Below are 12,463 nucleotides of genomic sequence, written 5' to 3'. Positions count from 1 at the left end.
CTCTATCCACAAGTGCCTTTTTTGCAACATAGAAGCGGTTATATACAGGTTACAGGTATGTGTGCTCTATTATGGTTCTGCTTATAACTTTATCTAGGAGGCCGCATGGCACATGAAATACAGAATGTAGAGTAGGACCCCCCTATTGAGATTTGCCGTGACGTTGGCAGGGATGGCTCAAAAAATTGATCAATTATTTGCTAAAAATCTCATTTTTTTATTGTAGTACAGTTGGAATAAATCTGTGAATTTTCACTTTTTATATGATGCATGCCAATTTCAGATCGTGCTGGCTCCCCTCTCTCTCTGTTTGGTCGTAGTTATGCTACAAATTCTGGTGGCCGGTCACCACCATGCCATGCACGCCTGATTTTGGTTTGCTTTGTATTCCTCCTGTTGGTAGCTGTTCAGATTCAGTTACCTCACCCCTTTCCACAGGCAATGCTAATTAAGCACCATCTTGGATCTGGTCCGCCTTTATCAATGGTTGCTGTTTGGCACTGGGAGGATCAGTTCTGATATAGTCCTGGTATGGTGCAGAGCTTGCTCCACATGCTGGGACCTGGGCTGGTCTCTATCCACAAGTGCCTTTTTTGCAACATAGAAGCGGTTATATACAGGTTACAGGTATGTGTGCTCTATTATGGTTCTGCTTTTAACTTTATCTAGGAGGCCGCATGGCACATGAAATACAGAATGTAGAGTAGGACCCCCCTATTGAGATTTGCCGTGACGTTGGCAGGGGTGGCTCAAAAAATTGATCAATTATTTGCTAAAAATCTCATTTTTTTATTGTAGTACAGTTGGAATAAATCTGTGAATTTTCACTTTTTATATGATGCATGCCAATTTCAGATCGTGCTGGCTCCCCTCTCTCTCTGTTTGGTCGTAGTTATGCTACAAATTCTGGTGGCCGGTCACCACCATGCCATGCACGCCTGATTTTGGTTTGCTTTGTATTCCTCCTGTTGGTAGCTGTTCAGATTCAGTTACCTCACCCCTTTCCACAGGCAATGCTAATTAAGCACCATCTTGGATCTGGTCCGCCTTTATCAATGGTTGCTGTTTGGCACTGGGAGGATCAGTTCTGATATAGTCCTGGTATGGTGCAGAGCTTGCTCCACATGCTGGGACCTGGGCTGGTCTCTATCCACAAGTGCCTTTTTTGCAACATAGAAGCGGTTATATACAGGTTACAGGTATGTGTGCACTATTATGGTTCTGCTTTTAACTTTATCTAGGAGGCCGCATGGCACATGAAATACAGAATGTAGAGTAGGACCCCCCTATTGAGATTTGCCGTGACGTTGGCAGGGGTGGCTCAAAAAATTGATCAATTATTTGCTAAAAATCTCATTTTTTTATTGTAGTACAGTTGGAATAAATCTGTGAATTTTCACTTTTTATATGATGCATGCCAATTTCAGATCGTGCTGGCTCCCCTCTCTCTCTGTTTGGTCGTAGTTGTGCTACAAATTCTGGTGGCCGGTCACCACCATGCCATGCACGCCTGATTTTGGTTTGCTTTGTATTCCTCCTGTTGGTAGCTGTTCAGATTCAGTTACCTCACCCCTTTCCACAGGCAATGCTAATTAAGCACCATCTTGGATCTGGTCCGCCTTTATCAATGGTTGCTGTTTGGCACTGGGAGGATCAGTTCTGATATAGTCCTGGTATGGTGCAGAGCTTGCTCCACATGCTGGGACCTGGGCTGGTCTCTATCCACAAGTGCCTTTTTTGCAACATAGAAGCGGTTATATACAGGTTACAGGTATGTGTGCTCTATTATGGTTCTGCTTTTAACTTTATCTAGGAGGCCGCATGGCACATGAAATACAGAATGTAGAGTAGGACCCCCCTATTGAGATTTGCCGTGACGTTGGCAGGGGTGGCTCAAAAAATTGATCAATTATTTGCTAAAAATCTCATTTTTTTATTGTAGTACAGTTGGAATAAATCTGTGAATTTTCACTTTTTATATGATGCATGCCAATTTCAGATCGTGCTGGCTCCCCTCTCTCTCTGTTTGGTCGTAGTTATGCTACAAATTCTGGTGGCCGGTCACCACCATGCCATGCACGCCTGATTTTGGTTTGCTTTGTATTCCTCCTGTTGGTAGCTGTTCAGATTCAGTTACCTCACCCCTTTCCACAGGCAATGCTAATTAAGCACCATCTTGGATCTGGTCCGCCTTTATCAATGGTTGCTGTTTGGCACTGGGAGGATCAGTTCTGATATAGTCCTGGTATGGTGCAGAGCTTGCTCCACATGCTGGGACCTGGGCTGGTCTCTATCCACAAGTGCCTTTTTTGCAACATAGAAGCGGTTATATACAGGTTACAGGTATGTGTGCTCTATTATGGTTCTGCTTTTAACTTTATCTAGGAGGCCGCATGGCACATGAAATACAGAATGTAGAGTAGGACCCCCCTATTGAGATTTGCCGTGACGTTGGCAGGGGTGGCTCAAAAAATTGATCAATTATTTGCTAAAAATCTCATTTTTTTATTGTAGTACAGTTGGAATAAATCTGTGAATTTTCACTTTTTATATGATGCATGCCAATTTCAGATCGTGCTGGCTCCCCTCTCTCTCTGTTTGGTCGTAGTTATGCTACAAATTCTGGTGGCCGGTCACCACCATGCCATGCACGCCTGATTTTGGTTTGCTTTGTATTCCTCCTGTTGGTAGCTGTTCAGATTCAGTTACCTCACCCCTTTCCACAGGCAATGCTAATTAAGCACCATCTTGGATCTGGTCCGCCTTTATCAATGGTTGCTGTTTGGCACTGGGAGGATCAGTTCTGATATAGTCCTGGTATGGTGCAGAGCTTGCTCCACATGCTGGGACCTGGGCTGGTCTCTATCCACAAGTGCCTTTTTTGCAACATAGAAGCGGTTATATACAGGTTACAGGTATGTGTGCTCTATTATGGTTCTGCTTTTAACTTTATCTAGGAGGCCGCATGGCACATGAAATACAGAATGTAGAGTAGGACCCCCCTATTGAGATTTGCCGTGACGTTGGCAGGGGTGGCTCAAAAAATTGATCAATTATTTGCTAAAAATCTCATTTTTTTATTGTAGTACAGTTGGAATAAATCTGTGAATTTTCACTTTTTATATGATGCATGCCAATTTCAGATCGTGCTGGCTCCCCTCTCTCTCTGTTTGGTCGTAGTTATGCTACAAATTCTGGTGGCCGGTCACCACCATGCCATGCACGCCTGATTTTGGTTTGCTTTGTATTCCTCCTGTTGGTAGCTGTTCAGATTCAGTTACCTCACCCCTTTCCACAGGCAATGCTAATTAAGCACCATCTTGGATCTGGTCCGCCTTTATCAATGGTTGCTGTTTGGCACTGGGAGGATCAGTTCTGATATAGTCCTGGTATGGTGCAGAGCTTGCTCCACATGCTGGGACCTGGGCTGGTCTCTATCCACAAGTGCCTTTTTTGCAACATAGAAGCGGTTATATACAGGTTACAGGTATGTGTGCTCTATTATGGTTCTGCTTTTAACTTTATCTAGGAGGCCGCATGGCACATGAAATACAGAATGTAGAGTAGGACCCCCCTATTGAGATTTGCCGTGACGTTGGCAGGGGTGGCTCAAAAAATTGATCAATTATTTGCTAAAAATCTCATTTTTTTATTGTAGTACAGTTGGAATAAATCTGTGAATTTTCACTTTTTATATGATGCATGCCAATTTCAGATCGTGCTGGCTCCCCTCTCAAGGAGTGGAAGGTGTAGATGATGGGAGTGGTGGCAGCCATGCGGACCCAAGAGAGAGGAGCGCCCCTTGACCAAGCTGTACCGACCCAGATACAGGGATCCATCCTCGACCAGGTCGCATCATCACCAGAGCCAGCGAGACCAGAAGCGGTCGCATCACCTTCTCCACTGTAGAAGGGAAAAGTGGCACCAGCTTCCCCGGCCAGACCAGAAGCGGTCACATCACCTTCTCCGCTGGAGAAACAGCAAGCTTCATTACCTGATCCAGTGATGACAGCCCAGGCTACGACGTCATTGGGAGCCGTGGAGTAGTCCGCCGCCAGCGCTGACAATCTTCCCCAGGTACTGTGCCCAGTCGCTGTCAGGTACCTTGCAGTGATCTACCCTGAACCAAGTAGCGGGAAATCAGCGATCATCACCTGGGAGCAGGCCCGTGTTGAGGAGGACACCTGCGGGGGGGTGCCAGGCCATCATCACCCAGCTGGCCCGGGAGCTTGAGCAGCGGGAGGCATGGCGGGCACAGGTGGAGGCCAGAGACCTCCAGGAGAAGCAGCGCCTACGGCTTGCCACCTACCATGCCCGGGACCTGATGTACCAGGGGCTGTGGAGCGTTTCAGCCTAAAAAGGGCATGGGGTTTCATTGCGGAGCCCAGCCTAAAAGAGGAAGTCTTCATCTCCCGCCAAGATGTGAGACCCCATCTCCCCAGAGGACACCCCGACCGGGACTTTCATGTAGGTGACAAAGTTACCTACACCCGACACTATGGAGAGTGGGGCTGGTATGACCTTGATGTGGAGGTCCTTGTGGAAAAGCCAGCCCCTTCTCCCACTTCAGCACCAGTTCCCCAGCTGCAATCAGGAGGCAGTGCAGGTGCACGGGACCAGTGTACCTAGACTCTGAGTGCTGATCCCAGGAGGCCAAGTGAACCAGATGGCCCCTTTCCAACATCCTGGTAGCTACGACCTGTTGCACTACCAGTTTGTTTGTTTGTCTGTTTGCTTGAACTGTTCCAGATGTGCTAAAAAGTTAAAAATGTTGACTGTTCCAGTTTGATTTGATAAAAATGGACCCATGCTGCAGAACTGGCAGCAGACAAAAACTCTTACCTTGTAAAAAGTTGCGCCAGTTGTGCATCACCAGAGTACACCCTACCAGTGGACCCTAATGGACACCACCATCAGGAGAGGCTGGGTGCAGGAAAGGTCCAGGACAGAGATGGTGCGGACCTGGGCACCAACGGGATCGGTGACCTGCCTCCTTAGAGGATTCTGGGACCAGGACTTTTGGGTGGTGGGTGCAGGGAGGGGTACTCCAGTTAAAGTAACATTTAAGCTTGAACCTCCCCTGCGTGGGAAGATCTCTTGGTGTGTGAAAAATAAAAAGTGTAACCAGTTTCACTTGCAGACCGAGGATGGGCTGGAATTAACCAAGGGGGAATGTAGCACCATTGAAGCCACCAGGGAGCTACAAGGTACTGCATCCCCACCGGGATGCAGGGTCTACCCCCTAGGGAACCAGAAGACCAGTGCCAGTAACACACAAACACTCCTGGTAGTCCCAGTTTTCCCCAACATCCCCCATAGAATGGTACAAGGCTAGGGTCGGACCAATGGATGGTCGCCTAGAGGTGGAGCCAGTCTAGTCTGCTAGTTGACCAGGTGGGAAGGGCAGACAGTGGACAGTCAAGAAGACAGTAGTCAGTCTAAGAGAGATAGAGGAGAGAGAGGAGGACAGTCAGAAAGAGTTTGACAGTGAAAGTGAGCAGACGCATTGACTAGGAGTGAACAGTAACCTGGTGCCCAGGAGAGTAGTTGCCAGTGGAGTACAGTGGAGTTTTCTCGCAACTACGCACCAACGTGGTACAGGACCCTAGGTCAGGCAGATGCTCCAGGCAGGCCTGATAACACCTGCATGGTGAGGGACAATCAAGAACCTCACTGATCTTGAAGTCTGAGACTCAGTAGCAAACGGAGAACTGGGGACAGGACCAGAGACTCCAACCCCACAGGGTTCACGCTACCGTCATACGGACAGCAGTGGAAGACCACCAGACGAGGACCCCCAGCTGCTCTACGCCACAGGGACCCAACAACTAGAGACAGGTGCAGGGGAAGAAGGCACCAGATTACTAAACTGGCACTTGGACTAAGGGGACCTGAAGGTGAAACCAGCCGGCCTCGGGTAACCGGTTACCACCAGAAAGTGAGTAAAGAACCAGTTGCACTGAACCCTTTATGTGCACTACCTTCTTCCGACACCCATCACATCACCTACCCTCTGGGGCCTGGCCCTGCTTGTGGAGGGCATAACATCTAGGCTGCCATTTACACCAGCGCCAGTAGTGAACATTGTGCAGTGGCGGCTCCATCCATATAGCCGTAACACCGCAAGTGGCGTCACGTGTGAACATTATTCTAATCCCCTGTAAATATTCCCCTTTTCAAAAAGGACCCAGGTCACGGGACTGGGCAACGGCCACCAAAGTGACATTCCCCAGTTATACACCGCCCGGGACTGAGTACCCTATAACTTTGGGCGACACACATAGAGGACCTGCATTGGAAGCAAAGAGAAAGTGCAAAAACACCACTTGTGAACATAGCCTAAAGCGGGCTTTACACGCTGCGACATCGCTAATGCGGAGTCGTTGGGGTCACGGATTTTGTGATGCACATCCGGCCGCATTAGCGATGCCGTTGCGTGTGACACCGTTTAGCGATTTTGCATCGTTGCAAAAACGTGCAAAATCGCTAATCGGCTACACGGGGGTCCATTCTCAGAAATCGTTACTTCAGCAGTAACGAAGTTGTTCCTCGTTCCTGCGGCAGCACACATCGCTGCGTGTGACGCCGCAGGAACGAGGAAGCTCCCCTTACCTGCCTCCCGGCCGCTATGCAGAAGGAAGGAGGTGGGCGGGATGTTACGTCCCGCTCATCTCCGCCCCTCCGCTGCTATTGGGCGGCGGTTCAGTGACGTTTCAGTGACGTCGCTGTGACGCCGCACGGACCGCCACCTTAGAAAGGAGGCGGTTCGCCGGTCACAGCGACGTCGCCGGACAGGTAAGTATGTGTGACGGCTCTGGGCGATGTTGTGCGGCAAGGGCAGCGATATGCCCGTGTCGCGCAACAGATGGGGGCGGGTGCGCACACTAGCGATATCGGGACCGATATCGCAGTGTGTAAAGTAGCCTTAAGGGGTGGAGGAGGTGGTTTTTCACCACTTTTTTTTTTATTTTGTCTTACATACAGGTAATTCACAGGAAAGAATGTTTCTTAACATTTTTCCTTTAATATCCCTTTTATCTTCGGTTTTGTATGTTTTTTGTATGTTTTATTGTCACTCTGTAAAAGTGGAGCAATCCTCTGACAACCTTGTTCCCAGCAGCGACTTGGGAGTCAGATCCCTTTACCCCTATAGTCTTCCCTATGCTATTCCCATTCCATTTCAGTGATATACCTGCCCCCATAGCCCTCCCGGGGGGGGTGTCTTCAGGAAAAATGTTCGAGTTTCCCATTGACATTTATTAGACTCGTTACTTGAATGGAGCCTGTCCGAGCATCTCACCTGGTCGATTCGAGTATTGAGCACTCGAGTATTGAGTATGCTCGCACATCAGTAACAATCTTTTGAACTTTTTACTTTTAGGCTCTATAACTCATCATCCACTACAGCTTCAAATGTGAAACTATGGTGGTAACTTTGTGTGGTGCATAGTACAGTCTGATGATAGTTGTTGTTGAAATTAATCATTAATCATATATCAACTACACTTTGCAAATTAACAGGTTTTTACTGAGGATAACAGGTTGAATAACTATTTACAGGTAGAGATAGCTGGTCGGTGTTTTCCACACTTACAGTTGAAGGTTCTGTGATGCCCTGGCGCCGCCAGGTGGTCACAAATGAACACAACACCACACACAACCCCATCCCACACCAGGTTCCATCAGCCACAAAACCCTAGCCACCCCCCTCAGGGTAGGAAGGACACACCAGTGGGCAGGACCAGGCGGATTGGGAGCGCCCACCTAGGGGTCTTGAGGATCCGGGAGAGGGAACCAGTCGGAGTGTTTCTAAGTGCAGTTCAAGTTGGAGTTCGAGTAGAGAAGAGTCTGTGACAATGACAGTGACAGACTGTGGTGGAGAGTTGGAGTCTGTGCCTAGAGCAGATAGCCAGGGTAGTGGCCCTGGTCTACTGGCTAGGTGGCAAGCAGTGGACCGTGTCCAAAGGCGACGGGAGTCCGGTCGAGGGAGATCCAGAGTGGACCAGGACAAGGTTGCGAGCCCGCCGGTACCGACAGTGGAGATCTGGTCCGGAAACCGTGCACAGACGGGGTACCTGGATCCTAGTTAGAAGACAGTTGCAAGCCCATTCTCTAATTAACCAGGCCAGGAGCAAGGTTCCAGACGTTGTTCCAGAAGTGTTAGCCCAGATAGAGCGAAACGGCAGCCCACCGCGGGGGATAGGGTATCCGCAAACACCCACTGAGATCCCAAGGGTCAGTTTTCGTGGGCACGTCTCCCAACCAAAACCAAACCGGGAGTGGACTTCCCCGTTCCATATGAGGTCGTCTAAAATAGAAGGAAAATACAAAGTACAGGAGGAAGGGACATTGGTACACCAGCCGGGTATGGGAACTGTATACACCCTGAAGTGGCAGCCGGCCTCTGGCACCTTGGTTTACCAGCAGACTCGTATGCATTTATTCAACCGTGAGTACACCAACACCCTCCGGTCTGGCCTGTTGCATCACCACCAACAGCCATCACCTCCCGTGTTTTGGACACTGAGCCCCGGGGCATCCACCCCTACCCACTGAGGGGTTAACATCCAGCTGCCATCCCATTGCCCCGGGTGCTCCCCAACAGCAGCAGTGGTACTCCACCTTACCACACACCGTGGGTGGCGTCACAAATTATCCACATACAATCCCCTGTACATATTACGCCCCTTTTTATTTGAGTGTCCGCACGACCCCGGGTCCGGAGACCCCTCAAGCCACTGCGGATCCGGATCCGAGCAGCTCGGCTGCTGGCACAGGGGCGGCACAGTTCCCACACTTACAGACAGGCAGACCTCTGAGGGAAAATTTTAATTATTTTTGGGCTGAGTTGTATTTCACCTTTAAGGCAACTTATATTTCTAGTGATGCATTAGAAATCCTCTCAAAATGGAGGACCTCAACTCCTTCTTTTTCCTCTCAACTGTTGTCTGCCAACCGACTCTATCCTTTTCTTGCGTAGCCGAAGTTAACTCCTCCACTCACATGTGACTCATACGGCTACAGTCATTGGCTGACTGCACAGGGGAAGCTTAACAGGTTTCCACAATATGCTACAGTATACGATATACATAGAAAATGACAGCATTTGTGTGAAACACTCTACACTTTTTGTATCCCATGGAGATTGCCACTTTGTGGGATACCACAGGTCTCCCTTCTTGAAGAGTGTCATCCCAGACACATCCACATCTGAAAAACAGAAAGGAACAACATGCATACAAATGCATTCTTTTAATGAATACTGTTGCTTAAAATATTCTTGGTTTCTTGACGACCTCGAAAAAAACATAAAAACATGCAACATCTGGATGCAAAATAAAACCGCATGTAACCATAATAAATAAGTCCTTTTGTCTTGAGGAAGATCCTTGTAGGAACAACCCTCATTAAGTGGGGAACAGGATGACAGCTAATGTCGCGGGCAGGGAGGACGCCGCCGCTGCTGGTCGCTCGCCAATGCTCGGGTCCAACGCTGCTGCGGCTGCTCGGTGGCTCGAGCGGTGGGCCGGATCCGGGGACTCAAGCGGCGCTCCTTGCCCGTGAGTGAAAGGGGTGGTTGGTTTGGGGGATTTAGTCCGTGACGCCACCCATGGGTTGTGGTGAAGATGGCCACCACCGCTGCTGGTGACGGGGATCCCGGGAGCGATGGTAGGGAGCAGCTGGGATGTTGTTTTCCCCCTCTGTGGGTAGGGGTCGGTGGTCCCTGGGCCCGGTGGTGTGACGGGGAGGCAGGGTTGGTGAGGCGCAGGGTTGCAGGGACAGCGCAGCGCGGTGCCGGATGGCACGGGTGTACTCACTCAGCAAGAGATACACAAAGTCCTCGGTAAACCAAACGGCTGGATGGACGGGTCCCGCAGCCACCTGCAGTGTCTCTCCCAGGACAGGTGATGGCGGCTGCCTTTCCCTGCACCTTGATGTACTTGTTTGACTACTGTGGATCCCCAACGGTAGTCTGCTCCCTGGTGTATGGTTGCTGGAGGAGCCCGTTTGCCCGCAGGCGCTGGCCCTTGGGTCTCTAGCCTTAGGTGGTAGCTGTATACCCTCACGGTGTGGGCGGTTGCCTTCTATCGGGTCTTTAGCTGTTAGGAAACCCCTGGGGTTCCGGTCACACTCGGATTTGACTATTATTGGCGGCTCCAAGCCTGGTCGGGGTCTGATGGCCCTGCCTGTGTGTGCTGGCTTCACTTCGCTCCCCGGTCGGTACCGGCGGGCCAACGCCCGACCCCGGTCTTACGGTTCCGTGTTGCTTCACCACTCCTGCAGACGGCCACCACCGTCTGCCAACCTTGCTGTCAGTGCCTGGGCCACAAACCCAGGCACTCAAGTGCTTACTCCTCTCACTTCAAACTCCAAACTCTAACACTTTTCCCGTCTCCAGGCCTGTGAACTCCTCAGTGGGTGGGGCCAACCGCTTGGCTCCGCCCAACCTGGTGTGGACATCAGACCCTGGAGGGAGGCAACAAGGATTTTGTGTTTGGCTAATGTTACTGTCTAGTGGGGGTGGGGGTGTGTGAGTGTTATCTGTGACGACCTGGCTAGTCCAGGGCGCCACATTCCCCCTTGGTGAAATGCAGACCGTCCACGGGCTGCCCGTCCATCACCGGTTTTATTTTTTTTTCAAAACTGTAAAAATATAAATAACATGTAAACATTTTAAACATAAGCATTTTTGTTAGGTCACTTAAACGTTGCACATATAAAAAAAAACACTTTTAATAGTAACGGACAGACGGATGTCTTCCGCTCTCCCACCCAAGCAACCTAACCCTGATGCTGCCCCTAAGAAGTGGGCAGCACCCCTTGACCCCAGTCCAGGTTCAGACTGCCTGAGCGGGAACGGGTACGGTTACTCTCACCCGGCTGTCACTTCAGGGGACCCCACGTCCAGGCGGACCCCTGATCTCCGGAGGATGGCCACCGATCCTGGTGGTGGCCGGGCCCCAGCCTGCTCTGCTGTGGGCCCTTCCTCCAATCTGCCTCTCCGGAGGCGGCAACGGTTTCCATCCCATAAAACTATTTACAAGCTCACCAGTTCGTGGGTGGCCTGCCAGTTCTCGGCCATGTCCATGAGTAGTCTCTCATGCAGGTGGTAAACACAGAGAGTCCCTCCGGGGACAACTTGCCGGCAACGGCCGGAATAATCAAGTAGACAATCAGATGAAGATCTCGGTTGATTTAGTGTTCATTCAAAGTGCTGAGGGTCCCAACGGGGACAACAACTTTTCTTTTCCTCCTCTTTAAACAGCAATCCCGCGGCACAGCTGCTGTTGCTGCCGCGCCCGGTGTGGAGCACCTTCTGCTTGCTCCGGTTTAGGCGGTGTGAGGGATGGGCCCAGACAGAGTCCCTCCGTGCCGGCTACGACCGGTACCTTCGATAATGAGGGACCCCGCTGTGACGTGGCCTGCACTGCCTCCTGGCAGCTGCATCCCCGCCGTGCCTCAGCTGATGCCCGGGGTCTGGGAGCGGTTGACGGGACTTGCGGTGCTGGCTTCTGGTCGAGGATCACCTCCGCTGTGGCCGGGCGGACTGCCGGGGCCGTCGTCATCTCCGTCGCAGTCGGGATGGAAGTCAGGACGGGTGCCAGGGCAGTGACAAAGGTAAGGCCCGGGGGTCGCAGGTCTGGGCCCTCTCCCTCAGACCCTGCGGGCTCCGCTACCGGTGACAGGGGTAACGGGTCGGTCGGGGCGTTGGCCGCAGGCATGGGCAGTGAGGGAGGTAGCGTGGTGGACAGCAGCAGGCCGGGCCCCTCAGCTGTATCAACCGATCCCTCAGGGACATACGGGCGTGGGTCGCTTACCCGCTCCTCTGAGACCACCTCCACTTCGGATGCCCAAACGGTTGCGGCCAGGCCCTTCATCTCCGACGTCCACATCGCCAGCATGAAGTGGACTTGGGCCTGGAGCTCCTGGTGCATCTTTCGGCTGGATCCAGGAACGTGTTTCAGCAGAGTCCTGGCGTCCCTGCACGCTGCAGCGCTAGTTACATGCCGCCGCGGCTGCGACCGCCACTCCTCCAACAGCTCCGTCGAGCGCAGACATCTTTTTCCCGTCCCCCCTTGGTTCTCTTCAGCACTTCCGTTTGTTGGGGGCGGGGCTTCGCTTTCGCGCCTTCCCTGCTCGGAGAAGACGCTCAAGCGGGAGATTTTCGCGCCAAAATGGCGGCGCTTCAAAATTTTCGGCCGGACACCGCCGGCGGAGATCACAAGGCGCACTTCTACTGGTAAGTAGAGGGGTTCAATCCTGTTTGTGACGCCAAATTATCGCGGGCGGGGAGGACGTCGCCGCTGCTGGTCGCTCGCCAACGCTTGGGTCCGGCGCTGCTGCGGCTGCTCGGTGGCTCGAGCGGTGGGCCGGATCCGGGGACTTGAGCGGCGCTCCTCGCCCGTGAGTGAAAGGGGTGGTTGGTTTGAGGGATTTAGTCCGTGACGCCACCCACGGGTTG

This window comes from Anomaloglossus baeobatrachus, chromosome 3 (genome assembly GCF_048569485.1).
Source record: "Anomaloglossus baeobatrachus isolate aAnoBae1 chromosome 3, aAnoBae1.hap1, whole genome shotgun sequence".
NCBI lineage: Eukaryota > Metazoa > Chordata > Amphibia > Anura > Aromobatidae > Anomaloglossus > Anomaloglossus baeobatrachus.
The sequence above is the reverse complement of the archived record's forward strand: the minus strand, read 5'-3'. Positions refer to the sequence as shown.